This window comes from Rana temporaria, chromosome 4, assembly GCF_905171775.1.
Source record: "Rana temporaria chromosome 4, aRanTem1.1, whole genome shotgun sequence".
Lineage (NCBI taxonomy): Eukaryota > Metazoa > Chordata > Amphibia > Anura > Ranidae > Rana > Rana temporaria.
The window spans coordinates 122844993-122861741 of NC_053492.1; the positions used below are offsets into that span (position 1 = coordinate 122844993).

A 16749-nucleotide genomic window follows, 5' to 3' on the forward strand; every position below is an offset into this window, starting at 1 on the left:
GTCTAGAGGTGCAGGGTAATGTAATGTAATGTAAAGAGGTCCAGAGCAGCAGGGTGCAGTGTAACGTAAAGGGGTCCAGAGCAGCAGGGTGCAGTGTAATGCAAAGGGGTCCAGAGGTGCAGGGTGCTGTGTAATGTAAAGGGGTCCGGAGGTACAAGGGATGTGTAATGTAAAGGGGTCCAGAGGTGCAGGGTGCAGTGTAATGTAAAGGGGTCCAGAGGTGCAGGGTGCAGTGTAATGTAAAGGGGTCCAGAGGTGCAGGGTGCTGTGTAATGTAAAGCAGTCCAGAGGTACAAGGGCTGTACAACAGTCTGCATCTTCTGTCAGACCAGACTAAAGCCAGGCCATCACTTTCTTGTCTTCCCTGCAGCCTTCCCTCCACGCTTCCCTGCAGCCTTCTTTGCAGGCATGATCGGAGACTGTGCCACAGGAGGAGGAGAAGGAGAAGGAGGAGGTGGAGGAGGATGGCTGACCTCTGCAAGGTCAGTATATTGGGTAAGTTGGCCCATCAAACACTCGTTTATGGCCTTAAATATTATGGGCTCACAGAGGAGGCGTTGACCCATCTCCATCCTCTGCATTTTGGCTGCCATTAGGGTGGCATAGCCCTCTTCAGTTGTGGGGGGTTCTCTGAGGACCGCAGTAGCCTCCCTAATGAGGGAAAGTGCTTCCTCCTCCGTGTAGCTACCCCTCTTGGCCCTTCTTGTTGGACGGCAGAGGGGAGGCATCTGTGATGTTGTGCTGCCACTGGGCCCGGCCACCTCCTGTCTGCCACTGGGCCAGGCCTCCTGCTGGCTGCCACTGTGCCCTGCCTCCTCCTGGCTGCCACTGGGTCCTACCGCCACCTGGCTGCCACTGGGCCCGGCCTCCTCCCGGCTCCCAATTTCCAGCCCCTCATCCTGGCTGAGGTCTTCCTGTGTATAAAAAAGGGACATAGTTTTAGTTTTTGCTTCATCAATCACACACATTTTGTTCAAACATTAGTTTGTTATCAATAGTAACATCTATTTCACATGATTAATTTTAGGACAAGAAATCTTTAGAGAAATACTATACCTGACTCCAGATGTATGCATCCTTTTCTTCTAGGATGCCAGGTTGGTCCCCAGAAGGCTTGGCTGGATGGAAGGCTGGATGGAAGGTTGGAGGGAAGGCTGGAGGGAAGGGTAGAAAGTGATGGCTTCACTTCCAAATGGTCGTTCAGAAAATTGCAATCTATTATAGGACCATAGAGTAGGCACATATACATGCGCTGCTGCTGCTGCTCCTGACCTCTGTGAATCCAGGACCTTATTGCGATACTTTCTGTTTGTGCCCCTCAAGGTCGCATTTTGTCCTCATCATGGAGGGTGCAGTGAGGGCCCGTGTCCGCACAAATTGGAGCAGGTTCTCCAGCGCTGCCATCCTTGCTCCTCTATTTTGTTTATAGGATTTTTTGTTTCCCACAGAGCAGGCACCCTGTACTTGTCCAGGAACTCACACATGAAGTCATGATCCTTAAATACATTCATTTTTTCCAAAATACAAAACACAAGACAAAAATACTAATGTCACTCCAGACTCTACTAATCTTTATCCCCATATATAGGCTACAATCTCAAAGCAGTATGACCCAAGTTAAAATGTTACCTTCAATCTCACGTTCGGCGCTTACTCCTTTCTCCACACACAGAACGTAGTTACGACACGTGTGTGTTAGCTTTTTATACACTGCGCATGCATGAAAATCTGCACACGTCGCCTGCCCATGATGTTCTAGAATATTCCCCGCATCTGTGGAGAGATGACATGGCGGAGTCACAGCAGGTGTCTGATAATTCCACTAACGACGAGACAAGTCTGGAGCCAGAAACGTCACGATCTAGGAGGAGATTTGAGGCCTCAAATATGTCCTTTGCAGAGATGGCAGAGATGGTGGTCATCTTAAAGAGGGTGGATTATGATGGGAAGCATGGGTCGTACAAGAACCCAAATGTGACAAAGGCCAAGATCATGAGTAAAGTTGTGAGGAGTCTGCACCAGAATTTTGGGGTACGGAGCAATGGTCAGACCTTAAACTGAGGGAGCACGACCAGTACAGGAGGATCAAGAGAATGCTCCAAAAAAGTAAGTATTTGTCCTGTGTTCAGATTATTATTATTATTACTTGCATGTTGCTCCATTTGCTTTTCTTTACTGTTGTACAGTTGAAAATGGCAACTTGCAGACTCGTGGGCACAGTAATCGGTCGTAGTCAACATCGTTCATTCGGCCACTACTAATACAATGTTTTTGCAGATACAGGGTTAAGTACTTTTGGTAATGTCTATTTGTCTGAAAAGAAGTTTAGTACATTGTTGTCTAGATGTGTTTGTAACTAGAATCAAATGCAAACGTGTTTTATTGTAAAGGAAAGGACACTCAGCAGCTGTTTACACATCTGGACTCAGGAGCACTAGTGTGGGACACCAGAACAACCTTTTTAGGGTGTCCCACACAGGTGCTCCAATGCATACTTGGGGGTGTCTCCATGTGTGAAACTTGGCCAAAAATGTAAGTATTCCAGATTTGGTAAGGGGAAAAATCATGTCTTCAGCTTGGAACAGACAATTGTACCCCACTTCCAAGCAATGTTTCATATTCCTATTTCTGGCCTAAAATATCTGTGTGCATAGTATACCTTTTGTTTCATTCTCATAGGGGAGCAAAGACTTGAAGGACACCAATCAAAAGAAGACACCAGGAACCAGGGGAGGGCTGGCAGCCTTAAGCCTGGGGGGCAAGTCGAGTCGGGTGGCCCATTGTGCCACCGAATCATCTCACCATCCATGCCCTCCGGGTTTTATAACGGATATTGATGTTATGAAGCAAGACAAATATGACACAGCAATGACAGCATGACCCTGATCTTGGTAAATAGCCGATGACGCTGCTCTTTACCCATGTGATTGGCTGTGTCCAATAACAGCCAATCTGAGGAGAGCCGATTAGGGGCATCTCCTCACAGGGGACATTGTACAAATAATTAGGGCACTGATTACAGTGCAGCCCCAACAGTGCCCAGCAAATGACACCAATCTGTTCTGCTTTTTAGTGCCACCCATTAATGCCCATCATTGCTATCCATCAGTGCCCAACAGTACCGCCTATCTGTGCCCCCCCATCAGTGAACTTCAGTGAAGGAGAACAATTACTTACAGTGCCCTGAAAAAGTATTTATACCCCTTGAAATTTCCCACATTTTGTCATGTTACAACCAGAAAGGTAAATGTATTTTATTGGGATTTTATGAATACTTTTTCAAGGCCCTGTATTTACAAAAAAAAACATTAAAACAAAAAAATGTATTTTTTCATGTTTTAGCAAACCCAATTGTTATTAAATACCACCAAAACGAAAACTCCATTTGTGTGAAAAAAAAAGAACAATGTAATATGGTACAGTGTTGCTTGACTGCGCAATTGTCATTCAGAGCCCAGGTTCACACTGACATCGGGAATGAAATCGTGTGAGTTCAGCTGAGCAATTGAACGATTTCATACTCGCATTTCAGTCCCGGGGTGCGATTTCAGAGACATCTGTGCGGGTTCCTGTACAAATGTCTATTGAAATCGCACCCCGAAGTTGCCAAAAGTAGTACAGAAACTACTTTTGGGAATCGTGCAACACCACAAATGGAATCGATGCAACGTTGCATCGATTCGGATGGTGCCATCGCTGGCAATTGTCACCGTTTTGGCATGCGCTTTGACATGTCAAATTGCATGCCAAATCGCTCCAATGTGAACCTGGGCTTAGTGTAAGAGAACTTAAAGCTGAAAATTGTACTGGGCAGGAAGAGAGTGAAAGTGCCTGGCAGGCAAGAGGTTAAATGATAAGGCTCAAGGGAGAAAGGAGTAGGAAAAGAGGGGGGAGGGGAGAGCCTGTTTACAGCTCACCCACTTGCACAGTCCTAGCAGGAGGCTCACTGTCACTGGCTCAGTCAGCTTCTTCATGTTTTGAATATGATGACACTGTGGCTGCCGACTTCAAAGTTTCCCACCTGCATTTCTGCTTCACAGAGGACACTGGAGGCATCGAGTGTGGGCGGGCATAGGGAGGGAGGGGCGGGAGGAGACAGAGCTGATCGTTCTCCCATTAGTGGAGACTGAGGAGAGGGAGGGCTGTACTCTGCAAGACGGAACATACAGCCCTGTGCAGCTAACATCCTTGTCACAGGACACAGCATAGCTGCAGCACGGGCTGCATGGATCAGTGTGACCTTTCACTGCAATTCGGCCGCTAATTCATGATCCAGGCAGTGCAGTCTCTCTCTCAGGCTCACTGATTCTTCTCTGCAGCCCCAGCCAGCCCACGAGTTACAGAGATGTACGGCGCTCATGCCCTGACACTCCCCTGACGTGCCACATGACCTAACTTTCCTACAACTCCCACAATGCAGCGCGGCAGCAGCCAGCCAGCCAATCGGCGGCCACCGCTGACGAGATTTAGCAAAAAAAAAAAAAAAAAACAGCGCTGCGGACCGCGGCCCTTTTTAAACATAATGTGAGCGGCCTGGGGGGCAATCTCCTCTTTTCCACCTGGGCCAGTCCGCCCCTGCCAGGAACCCCACACCTCCTAAAGAAGGGGACCAGAGAGAACACCAACAAAATGAATAGGTGGCGGAAGGTGTGGTGGAAAAATTGTCACCACAACAGGTCAGTGTCTGTCACCACAGCTTTAGGTAAGAGATGTAGGCCTGTAGGCCTGCATATTTATAATACCTTTTTTTTTAGGTGATGAACATGTTGGTGAAGAAGAAACTCCTCATTTCACAAGTGTTAGTGCACAAAGTTTAATACAAGAAATCATGGGGTGTAGTCAAGAACTAGACATCATGAGGAATAATATGAATCGTATGGAAAAAAAAATGTAAGAACATGATTGATGTTTTGGGGCTAATATAAAGAAACACAAAATTCCCCCTTTTGTTCTTTTATGCAGTTTTAAAAAATTTGACAACTTCAAGCCAAATTTTGAAGATGCACACAGTGTGTCAACATGTGTTATATGCAATCAGGGGATATCAATGTACGCGTTTTGTGGGTGCAACCCCTTTCCTCGCAACTCAAGAAGGTGAGAGGAAGGAGTTGCACCCCCAAAACACATCCATAGATCCCCCATGATGGGAGATAGCACATGTTGACATTAGGCATGGGATTATAAAGAAATCCAGATTTCAGATCCGTATTTGTGTGCATCTTCAAAATTTGGCTTGTACAGGGGTGACATCCCCCCCCCCCCCCCATGTAATGAAGGCAACAGCAACACATTGTTGACATACTATCATTTCTAAAATTGCCTTCACATTTTGTACGTTGAACTTTGTAAGTTCCCCAGTTTTGTATGTTATGTTTTGAAACATGCCTGTTAATGCAAATAGACCCAAAAATAAAGTTCAAGTAAAACCAGTTGTTGAGAAGATAATTCAGTCTAGTTTTTTCTTACAATGTTCATCTGTGTTTAGTATGTAAATGATGAAACATAAGAATTTATAATGGTGTATGGAATGTTGTTAATAAAAATAAAAAATGTTGATTATAAAAAAAAAGTAAAACAGTTGTATATATTTGAAAAAAATGTTTTATAAGGCACATGTGAATGTGCATGTGAATGTGCACAGAGTAAAATGTTGAAAATCTACATGTGTTGCTTCTTCTTTCTATGCTCAATACCATTTTTTGAAGGAATAGGGGGCCAAATTCTCAAAAGAGATACGCAGGCGGAACTGCTGTTCAGCCTGCGTATCTCTGTGCCTAACTTTGGAAACGATCCTCAAAAGGCTTTTTCCAAAGTTAGGCAGAAGATCTGACATCTGAAAGACACTTACACTGTCAGATCTTAGGATACAGTACCGCATCCGCCGCTGGGGGCATTTCTCATTGAAATGCCGCTTTGAGTATGCAAATGAGGACTTAAGCAGATCCACAAAGCTTTTAAGCATTGTGATTTCCGTAAGTTCCGATTTGCTTGCGCAAAACTAGGGCTGGTTTTACAATGTGTAAAGTTAGTAACACCATGTAAAAGCCCATTCAAGCGACGGCATTTGGTATGCATTCCTGAGGGAGAACTCCACGGCAATTTGTAAAATCAAAACCGGCATGGGTTCCCCCCCAGGAGCATACCAGGCCCTTAGGTCTGGTATGGGTTGTAAGGAGACCCCCCCTACGCCGAAAAATCGACGTAGGGGGTCCCCCTACGTGGGTACCTACCGGAGCATGATGGGACGGTGATGCCTATATAAATGGGATGCAAGGCGCGCTTCCATCATTGCAGTGAGAAGAGGCGTCGTGTCAACATCGGAAGAAGGGAGAAGAAGAGAAGAGAAGAAGATGACGTCACAGAAGACCGCGCTGGCTGCCTGCTAGTAATTGAGCTAACACACGAAGATAGCAGGCAGCCAGCGCTGAAGGAGAAGGCACCGGACAGCTGGAGAAGAACCGGGGTGCACCGAGTCAACAGCGGAGAGCGGCGAAGATAGAAGAAGACCCCCGGAGAGCGGAGAAGACCCCCCCCGGAGAGTGGAAGAAGAAGCCCCCCCCGGAGAGCGGAGAAGACCCCCGGAGAGTGGAAGAAGAAGCCCCCCCTGGTATTAGAGCTAAAGAAGACAGGGGGGGGCCTCCGGAGCAGACTAATAAATGATTTTAAAAACCCTTGTGTTGTGTGTTTAATAACTATCACTTTGCCTCCAGGTGAATGGGTAGGGGTACGATGTACCCCATATCCATTCACTTAGGGTGGGGGGCCGGTATCTGGGGGCCCCTTATTTGAGGGGACTCCCAGATTCCGATAAGCCCCCCGCCCGCAGACCCCGACAACCAACGGCCAGGGTTGTCGGGAAGAGGTCCTGTCCTCATCAACATGGGGACAGGGTGCTCTGGGGTGGGGGGGCCCGCAGTGCGCCCCCCTGCCCCAGAGCACCCAACCCCCCCATGTTGAGGGCATGCGGCCTGGCACGGCTCAGGAGGGGGGGGGGGGTGCTCGCTCGTCCCCACTCCCATTCCTGGCCGGCCGGGTAGCGTGCTTTGGATACGGGTCTGGTATGGATTGTAGGGGGACCCCCTACGTCGATTTTTCGGCGTAGGGGGGGTCTCCTTACAACCCATACCAGACCTAAGGGCCTGGTATGCTTCTGGGGGGGGAACCCATGCCGGTTTTTTCTTTGAAAATTGGCATGGAGTTCTCCCTCTCAGGAATGCATGCCGAGCGACGCTGTCAATTTTTTTTTTTTTTATTTGTTTTCCCGGCGCGTATTTTTTGTTTCACCCGTCGCAACTTTATTGTCCCGTCGCAATCCACAAAGCCCGGCGTAAATTACGTTTGCGCGCTGCACGTCGGGAAAATTACGTCACACGCATGCGCAGTACGGCCAGCGCGGGAGCGAGCCTCATTTAAATTGTAATCGCCCCCCGGAGAGGAGGACCGCCTTGCGACGGAGGCACTTAAGTTACACGGCGTGTAATTTCTAGGTAAGTGCTTTGAAGATCGGGCACTTAGGTAGAAATTTAACGCCTGTGTAACTTAACTGCTGAAAGTTAAGTTAGGCAGCTTTTTTGAGAATTTGGCCCTTGGTGTTTACAGTGACAATGGGGGTTATTTACTAAAGGCAAATCCACTTGGCACTACAAGTTCACTAGGAGAACCTAGGAGAAAGCTAAAAGAAACACAAGCAGTAAATCAAATTCAAGATGTTTTCAGGACAAAATTCTTGTTTTATTGTATTATAAATCACGATTTCTCTGGCATAGCAATTGCCCCCCTACCCATAAAATAGTCAACGTATCTTTGCCGCACATCACGGGCACTTTGGAGGGGGGGGCAAGCCAGTACAGACAGCTTCAAGGGACTGGACTTGAATTTTGTCCTGAAGTGCATCATGTAACTATGTAACTATGATGCAATGTAATTTTGAGAATGTTTCCTTAAAAAATTGTGCAACACACAGCATGCCATTACTACATGGTTGAGTTTATACTTAAAGGGTCACTAAAGGATAACATTTTTTTTGCTGAAATGACTGTTTACAGGGTATAGAGACATAAAAAATAAATGATTCCTTTTAAAAATTATTAAAAATAGATAAAATTCAATCATATAATGTGCCTCTAGTTTCACTTTCGGTTTTAAACTGGTTTCATGTTTCTGTGAAGTAAAGAGACCCACAGAACAAAAACAAACAAATCCAGGGCAGTGTTTTGTTTTTAAAATTAATCTGATTGGTTCTGTTAAGTTTTAGACACACAGTAATGACAGCTTAGACCACCGTGAAAAGCTCCCAGTACTGTGGTTATAAGGAGCCAGACAACCAGGAAGTGTGGAGATCACAGCAGAATTACAGCAACTTCAAAGCAAAAACGAACAATAAGGACATGAAACCAGTACTGCAGTAAGGTAAAGGAAGCTATTTAGCTAAAAAAAAAATCCTTTAGTGACCCTTTAAGATTAATTGAGGTCTGAAAAATCCGGAACCGGCTGGCCATTATGCCAAATGCATTTTCGACCACTCTTCTGGCACTGGCCAGCCAATAATTAAACACCCTTCTCTCAGGGGTGAGGGTCATTTGGGGAAGTGGCCTCATCAAATGGTTTCCAAGTCCAAAAGCTTCATCTGCCACAAAGACAAACGGTAGTCCCTCAACGTTGTCTGACGCAGGTGGCAATGCCAGGCCACCATTCTATAGACGTCGGGAAAACTCTGTCTTGGAAAAGACTCCACCATCAGACATCTGGCCATTTTTCCCCACGTCCACATATAGGAAGTCATATGTCACCGACACCAACGCCATCATCACTATACTATAGAACTATAGAACCCCTTGTAGTAAGGCCCAGAATGGGGTGGTGGCACAATGCGGACGTGCTTCCCATCTATTGCCCCTCCACAGTTGGTAAAGTCCCACCGTGTGGCAAACTGGGATGCCACAGTCTGCCATTCCTGTGACTTGGAAGGAAACTGTGGAGTCAAACAAGAACAAAATATATTAGTACTTTTGAACATAACATTGCAAGCTAATTATACAAAAACATTCTTGGCCAACATCAGTATAACATTTATTTTAAGGTGCATTTAAAGACAAAAATATAAGGTCCACTTATCAGATTCCTCATCCCCTCTGATGGACCATTGTAAAAATTTGAGGGGGGGGGGGGTTTCTAGTAGAGTTTGGGGCCCAGGATAGCATGCTGGAGAGGTTTGTGAAGGCAAATATGCATGAAGACCAAAAAAGGAGCATTTAAAACTTACAGCATGCATGGGGACAAAGAGAACATTCACAGCATATTACAATCATGGTAATTAGGGAATTATGAAATAAATTAAATACATTAGCAAACATTAAATACATAGAATGTGATGTTAAAGGAGAAACCTTAATATAGTCCTTCTGCAGGACTTGATAGCAGAACAGGTATCTGGTATAATGATCCCCAGAGCCTGGGGGGAGATGCCTTTCGAGAACTTCAGGTCCTGCAGACTTCTCCCAGTCGCCAAGTATCTCAATGTGGCGACTTGCCTCTGCTTGGCAGTGATGGCTTCCCGCAAGACGGTGTCCTGCCTGGTGATATAGGGGAACACCAAAGCCAACAGACGGTTAAAAACGTGGCCCATCATCCAGAGAAAATTCCTGAAGTCATCAGGATTATTCTCCTGGATCTCCCGCAGCAGAGGCATGTGACAGAATTGGTCCCACTGGAGCAACCAATTCTTCGTCCATGAACTCCTCCTCACCCTGTTCATGAACTTGACTTGGGTTATAGCATAAACCCCCAAATTAAGCCCACACACAGCACGAACTCTACGACGAGTACGTACCCACAACATGGCTAGAAAACGTTCCGCTGGTCAGAACGAACTAACAGAACGCACTGAAGAACAGCAAGGCCTATGAAGAACGACCTGAAAATCAGAAACGAGCGGGCAAGAACACACTGAAAAAACAGATACAAGCATACTACACACACTAAAAGACAGATACGAACCCACAAGCACCTACTGAACAGCAGAAAACAATCTGGAAAGCACGAAGACTGAAAAGCGCGAATCGTCTCTCACCAAACTTTTACTAACACGCAGTAACACAAGATCAGCAAAAGCAGCCTTTATAGTCCCGTCATACGTGTTGTACGTCACCGCACTTTGGACAGGCGGTATTTTGCCTGAACGTGTGTAAGCAAGGCAGGCCTGAGAGGAATCCCGTCTGGAAAAACTTTGTTTTTTTTCATGCCGAAAAAAAAAACGGTTGAGACATTTTTTAAACTTTACTACCAAGAGCGGCAGGAGGGGGGTGCTTTGGAGACGGTTCACACAGACATAAGAGCTGACAGGCAGGGAGAGGAGAGCTGCGGATGATGGAGACATGTAAATTGACCACGGTAATCAGGGCTCAGCAGCCCTGATTACTGTGGTCAGCACACAGAGAGGGACACAGGAACTGGCAGGATCAACCGGCTTTTTTCCAGCTTAGAGAGAAGCATGTTAGACAGCATAAGTACTGTGCTGTTTAGCCTGCTATTGGACACAGAACCTCTCCAGTCTCCTTGTTTTTTTTTTTTTAAGGTTACAACCACTTTAACTCTCCACATTGAACCTCTTTCAAATTGTTCCTCTTTGTCAAGTTCAAAAGTTAGAAGGTATGGAAAAGGCCTGTTAACAGTAGTGGTATATGCTAACTGTTAGTATGCAATTTAGGCCCCTTGCACACTTTTACGACCTAAAAAAGTCACGTGCCTTGGACGCGACTTTGAAGCGACTTGAAGTAATGCCTGTGTAATCTTGAGGTCTATGGACCTCAAGTCCGTATCAAAGTCGGACCAAAGTAGTGCAAAGACTACTTTGAAGCTGCTGTGACTTGAAGTTGCACAGATATGAACGGTACTCATTGGAAATCATGGGGTATGACTTGTCATGCGACTTTGCAGTCCCAAGTCGCAGGACAAGTCGCACAAGTGTGAAAGGGACCTTAGACAATTTAAACTTTTTCAAAATTGACCCTTAATTCAATGTAAACCTGCAATAAAGCTCTTGTGTATATTTGTTCTTTGTGTATATTTTTGCACTAGTTAATTTCATCAAGTAGCTGTTAATGCCACAACAACGTTATTAAGACCATATGAACTAACATTTGTACCGACAATATTCTTTCACCTAACAGTAAGACTTCTTTTCAGTCAGCAGACTGATGTGACCTCATTAAAAAAACACATGAATGCCTTACTATTTCCTAGTGTTCTTATTAGATATTACCACGAAATCCAGCTGACCCGTAAAGAAAGGGAGCGATAACAACTTGGTGTACTAAATGAAAAAATGCTAAACAAGAGATAAGCAAGAGCATGGGGCAAACTATGAATTATGTAGGCCCCAATACAAATATTTGCTTCCAGTAGTTTTTGATGAAATATGATTGCTTTTTCAGCAAACGTGAAGTGTTTCTGGTTAAGGGATCTACAGTAGGCTAGATTGAAAACACCTCATACTGGGATTCCATTGTCGCTTGATTGGCTAAAATAGCACATTTCTCATTACTTAAAACTGATGTCTGAAAGAGTAACAATGAAACCACCTTGTTGAGCCTCCCATGTCTTTATAGTCATCAAATCTCAGCATGCACATTTCCTCACAGCTTGTGTTTGTTGCTAACAAATTGAGCCATTTTAAAAAACAATTTTACTATTTACCTGAGCTTTGTTTAATGATAGACCTAGTATCTCCTATCCACCCACACCTCTAAATTGTCCATCGCATGCAGGTTGCTTATAATGTCTTCAGCCGTAAAGTTATTATTATTTTTTTTTTTAAGGTCTCTTCTGCCCTTTTTCTAGGAAACAATCTTTCTTTGTGAACACTGTGTACGGGCACATGAAGTGCAGTGTACACTCCTGGAATCTGTAAGATTAATGAAGGGAGCTGAGTGCGTAGGAGTTACATCACCAGTGACCCCTCGATGGTTGAAGGAAGAAGTTATCTTATACAGAAGAATTGGAGTAGAAGTCAGATGTACCCAGGATAGTGACTCAGAAAGCATTGGGTCTGGTAGATCAGCATCAAAGTCAAACAACTAGTAAGTTCAGAAGGAGAAGTCAGTATTGGCAGTCTGCAATTAAACAAAAAATGGATGGTAGCATATAGATGGTTAACTGAATTAGATAGATAGATAGATAGATAGATAGATAGATAGATAGATAGATAGATAGATAGATAGATAGATAGATACCCTCACCTTAGTAGGTTCTATTGATTTCTATAGCCTGCAGCCAGTAATTAGATACTAACCCCTGCGTTGGCTGTGTAACTGAGCCCTTAAATTTTATGATCCAGTTTTCATAAACTGCCTAATAAAGAAAAAAACTAAATCGAACTGTCCAGGCTCAAGACTTGAAAGGATACAATCTAGATTAGGCTACTTTGGTCCAGAGTTCCCTCCATGTTACACATGCAAATTCTGATTACAAGTTTGGATCCATGGCCTTGCAGCTATCTTCAGACTGGGGGATCCTTAAGTTAGAACTCCTCCTAAAAATGTGTAGATTTTATTTAAAGTGGAGCTCCACCCAAAAGGGGAATTTTCACTTTATGGCCTCCTCCCCTGCTCCTGTTTGTGAAATTAGGCTTTTGGGGAGGGGGGAGCAGGTACCCCGACTCTGACATGTAGCCACTCTCACATCCACTCCGACTGCCTAGGTGATTGAAAGCAGTTCTCCTCGTCCCTCCCTCCCCCCAGTCTTTTGGCACACCTGACAGGTCCCATTCACACTGGTGAGGCTGCATTCGATGGGTGCTTTTTTAAAAAGGTGGGGTATACACGGGGGGTGCAAAGGGGTGGAGTTAGGGGTGGAGCCAATGGGGGGGTGGCGACAGCAAAATTAGGTTTCGCCGAGGGTATCAAAAATCCTTGCACCAGCCCTTAGTACTGGTTCCTTAAATATTACTATAAGACAGACAGAAAGCACATTAACATCATTTAAAATCCCCATTAAAGGTTATTAAAATTATAATGTGTTATAATCACAAAGGTGATTGCTATAAGCACATATAACCACCATTTTTTTTTTAGATAAATGGATATAGCAAAGGATATAGCATAGATATAGCAAAGGACCCAGATTTCTTGAATTTAGTCTTTTACATTTCAAGCTGCTGGGCTGTTCCTTTTTTCTGCGATATGGATACTGTCCAAGAATTTTCAGATATCCTTGTACTTTAGACCCCTTTCACACTGGGGCGATTTGCAGGTGCTATTGCGCTAAAAATAGCGCCTGCAAACCGACCTGAAACAGCGGCTGCTGTTTCTCCAGTGTGAAAGCCCGAGGGCTTTCACACTGTATCGGTGCGCTAGCAGGACCTCTCCAAAAGTCCTGCTATCCGTATCTTTGGAGCGGTGAAGGAGCGGAAGTGTTTACGCTCCTCCACCGCTCATTCCCATTGAAAGCAATGGAAAACCGCGGCTATACTGCCGGCAATGTGCCTCTGCAGAAGCGCATCGCGGGTGGTATTAACCCTTTATCGAGCTGCTAGCAGGGGTAAAACCGCACCGATAGCAGCCGAATAGCGCCGCAATTCCGACGGTAAAGCCCTGTTAAAAATAGCGGCGCCTTACCGCCACCGCACCTCCCACCCCAGTGTCAAAGGGGCCTTTCTGTGGTGGCTTGTTGGATCAACACAGCAGAGTTAAGCCCCATACACACTATTCGATTTTCTGCAGATTTTTGTCTTCTGGTTTACCAAAACCATATAATGTGATATAAAACCTTAAGAGTTTTAATTTGTATGCAATCAAGCAGGCCCTTGCACTACATGGTTTTGGTAAATCTGAAGACACAAAATCTAAAGGAAAATCGAATAGTGAGAATGTCCTAGAGCAAAACCTAAGTGGAGGGGCTACATGACTGGGGAGAGCTGTGAAGGTTGCACAAGGAAGTGATGCAGGAAGAGTGCAGTATTGTTTGGACACAGGGCGGTGCTAGCCAGCTTGCTCTGTGTCTATTAGTATGGGCAGGGGGGCGGAGCTTGGAATTCGGGTGAGAGAAGAGGAAGAGGTAACACACAGCACTGAATTTTCCCTCCCTCCCTTTAGGCAGATGTGTGGTGTGAGTGTTTGGGTTATATGTTATACTGTATGTTTATATGTATTAGATATATATATTTATTTAAAGATATATATATTTTTATAGAGTTATTTTTGGAATTAATAAAGGGGCCTTTGTTGGTCATTTAATCTAGAAAGTGACAAGTGTTTAATTTAATAAGTTAAGGTTAAGTAGTGGGGGGGGGGGGGGTGGCGTGGTTTAGGGCAACAAGCACACTAGCCTTACACCAGTCATCTATGGGCTTTGAAAACAAGCTCAATGTCATTGCCTTTCAAAGATTATCTCATCTTTCTGGGTTTGAGACAAGGCACAGACGACACCTAGTCTCATGCATACTCTGCGGATGTATTTGTCACCCAAGAAGTTCCTGATCTCCACCAGTGATCCAGTTTCCTGAATAACTACGTTAATGGTAAAGTGAGCTTACATTGATCTCATCTTGTAATGAAAACCCAGTATTACACCCTTGATCAAGCTTTGCACATGGCTGCAGATGGTACTCACCGTGGCCAGCTCTTTCTGTTACCCCACAATTTGTCAACATGGAGCCTCTTCTTTCTGCCAAGTAGAGACAGTTCTACATTTATGTGGTTAAAGTTCACAGTTACTTTGCAGCCCTTCAAGGAAATGGCAACCTTGTCGGGGATGTCAATAGTCTGTTTGCTGAGAATGGTCTTCATTCTTGCTGTGGATGAGGGGAAATCATTTTTTTTTTTTACAAGAAATCTATTCAAGTAGGACATCTATCAAAGCAATTGCCATATGTATCCAATTGTCAAAGCCTCAAAGCAGAATGTACTTTTAAAGGCAGGTATAGTGCTACTCAGGTGACTCTGAGGGAGACAGTAAGCCCTTAAATTGCGTAAGCTGTTATACACATTTGAGGCAGCAAGTACCTTCTGCTGTACACGTTTGACAGCTGCTAACTGTGTCTATTGGTTTAAATGAAGTTCTACTTGAATCAATTAGATGTTTTTTGCGCGTATACCAGACACCTTTGTGAATTAAAGATAATATAATTTTTATAAACTATTTTGTGGATTTTACACAATGCCAGTGCACTTTCTGTCTGTCTTATACTACAAGCTGCATTACATCTGAGCTTTGGTTGTCTGATAAGACTTTGATGCACATTTTATGTCTCAGCACTTAGGGTTAGAGCACTTTGCTTGGTGTAGTGCCAGTGAGTGTACATAACCATCAAGCACAAGTCCAGACATAATGCAGAGGACGTGCAAGGTTAGAGTTTTTCACACCAGTTTTCATGTTAGTGCCTATAAGGTCAGCAAAGACACAACATAGCTTTTAGCACCAGTGAAAGCGAGTGACAGGGGATCACTCTGCCCCTCATTCCCAAGACTAAAGCCATACTGAACCTCATAAAAACATCTGATTTCAGCATTTTAACACAGGTTTTTTGCTATGGCTAATGGCAGCTCAGGGAAAATAAAATTATTTTTCGTATTCACCTGATAGATCTCCAGAGAGGTTCAGTGTTTAGGGGCTGAGAAAACTGGAACTAAGTGCTGATAACATTTTTATTTTGTACCTTTCTGGTGTCTCGGATACATTCATTAGATCAAACCCAAGGGAGACAAATGGCAAGGTCACAGAACATAAAAAATACAATATTGTATCATAATACACCAGACATTTTAAAGCTGTGTGCATTAGTATACAGACATCCTATGTCCCTCTCACAATGTAAACTCTAAAAAAGTTTCATACCCATGTACAGTTTTAAAGGGCCTGGGAAACAATGTTGCTAATTTGCTTAAAGCAGCTAAAAAAAAAGAGTCTGAATGCAAACCTGTAAATAAACAAGAATGTCCCTTCTCACAGTGCATTAGGCACCTTGCCTAAACTTTCCCGTATTACTGCTCACTTTCTCTATTTCTTTATCAATCACCTCTGGGAGGCCATCAGCAAGTACAGGTAATGCTCATGAATAAAGGATTCATCGACTTTGATCCTTCTACTAACCCCTAAAATACTGACATTGACTGAGTGACATGGGTTTCAAAGGACTACAGCAGCCAGTTTATTTACAAAATTAAAGAAAATAACATCACATTAACTTAAAGGAGAAGTCCAGCCAAAGCTCGCTTGGCTGTACATCTCTTAAATGGATCATGGGAGTGCAATTTATTTTGCACTCCTGTAACCCAGTTTCCGCAGAGAGCGGATGAAAGTCCGCTTTATGCTGACGTCACCAATGTCAGTCCAGGCACCGCATTATCCCGACCACAGACTCGGGATCCGCCAGACGCCTGGACTGGCACCCACCTCAGCATCTCAGTGAGCGGCTGAGAGCCTGAGACGGCCGCTCCACTCCACAGCCCAGCGCTTCAATGAGTGAGGAGGTAGAAGAGCAGAGAGCTGTGTTTGACAGTCTGCAGCTCTCTGCTCACAGAGCTCTGAAAAACGAGTGATAGGAAATGTTCAATTGCTTGGTTCTTAGTGATGAGGCTCCGAAGCACAGATGCAGCATCGGGCCCGTGCTGCATCCACCTACGTAAATATGATTGGGGAAAAGAAAATCCTTTACTTCTCTTTTAAACACAGAGAATTTCAACAAAGCAACCAGGAGGGGGCCATTGTAATTTTTGTGTTTACACACACACACATCCCTGGTATAGCTTTCAT

General features: G+C 44.5%; 1 pseudogene; it reads right to left on the reverse strand.

The window, feature by feature from the left end:
• Positions 1-13138: 13138 nt before the first annotated feature.
• LOC120935647 lies at positions 13139-14783 on the reverse strand (annotated as a pseudogene).
• Positions 14784-16749: the final 1966 nt, after the last annotated feature.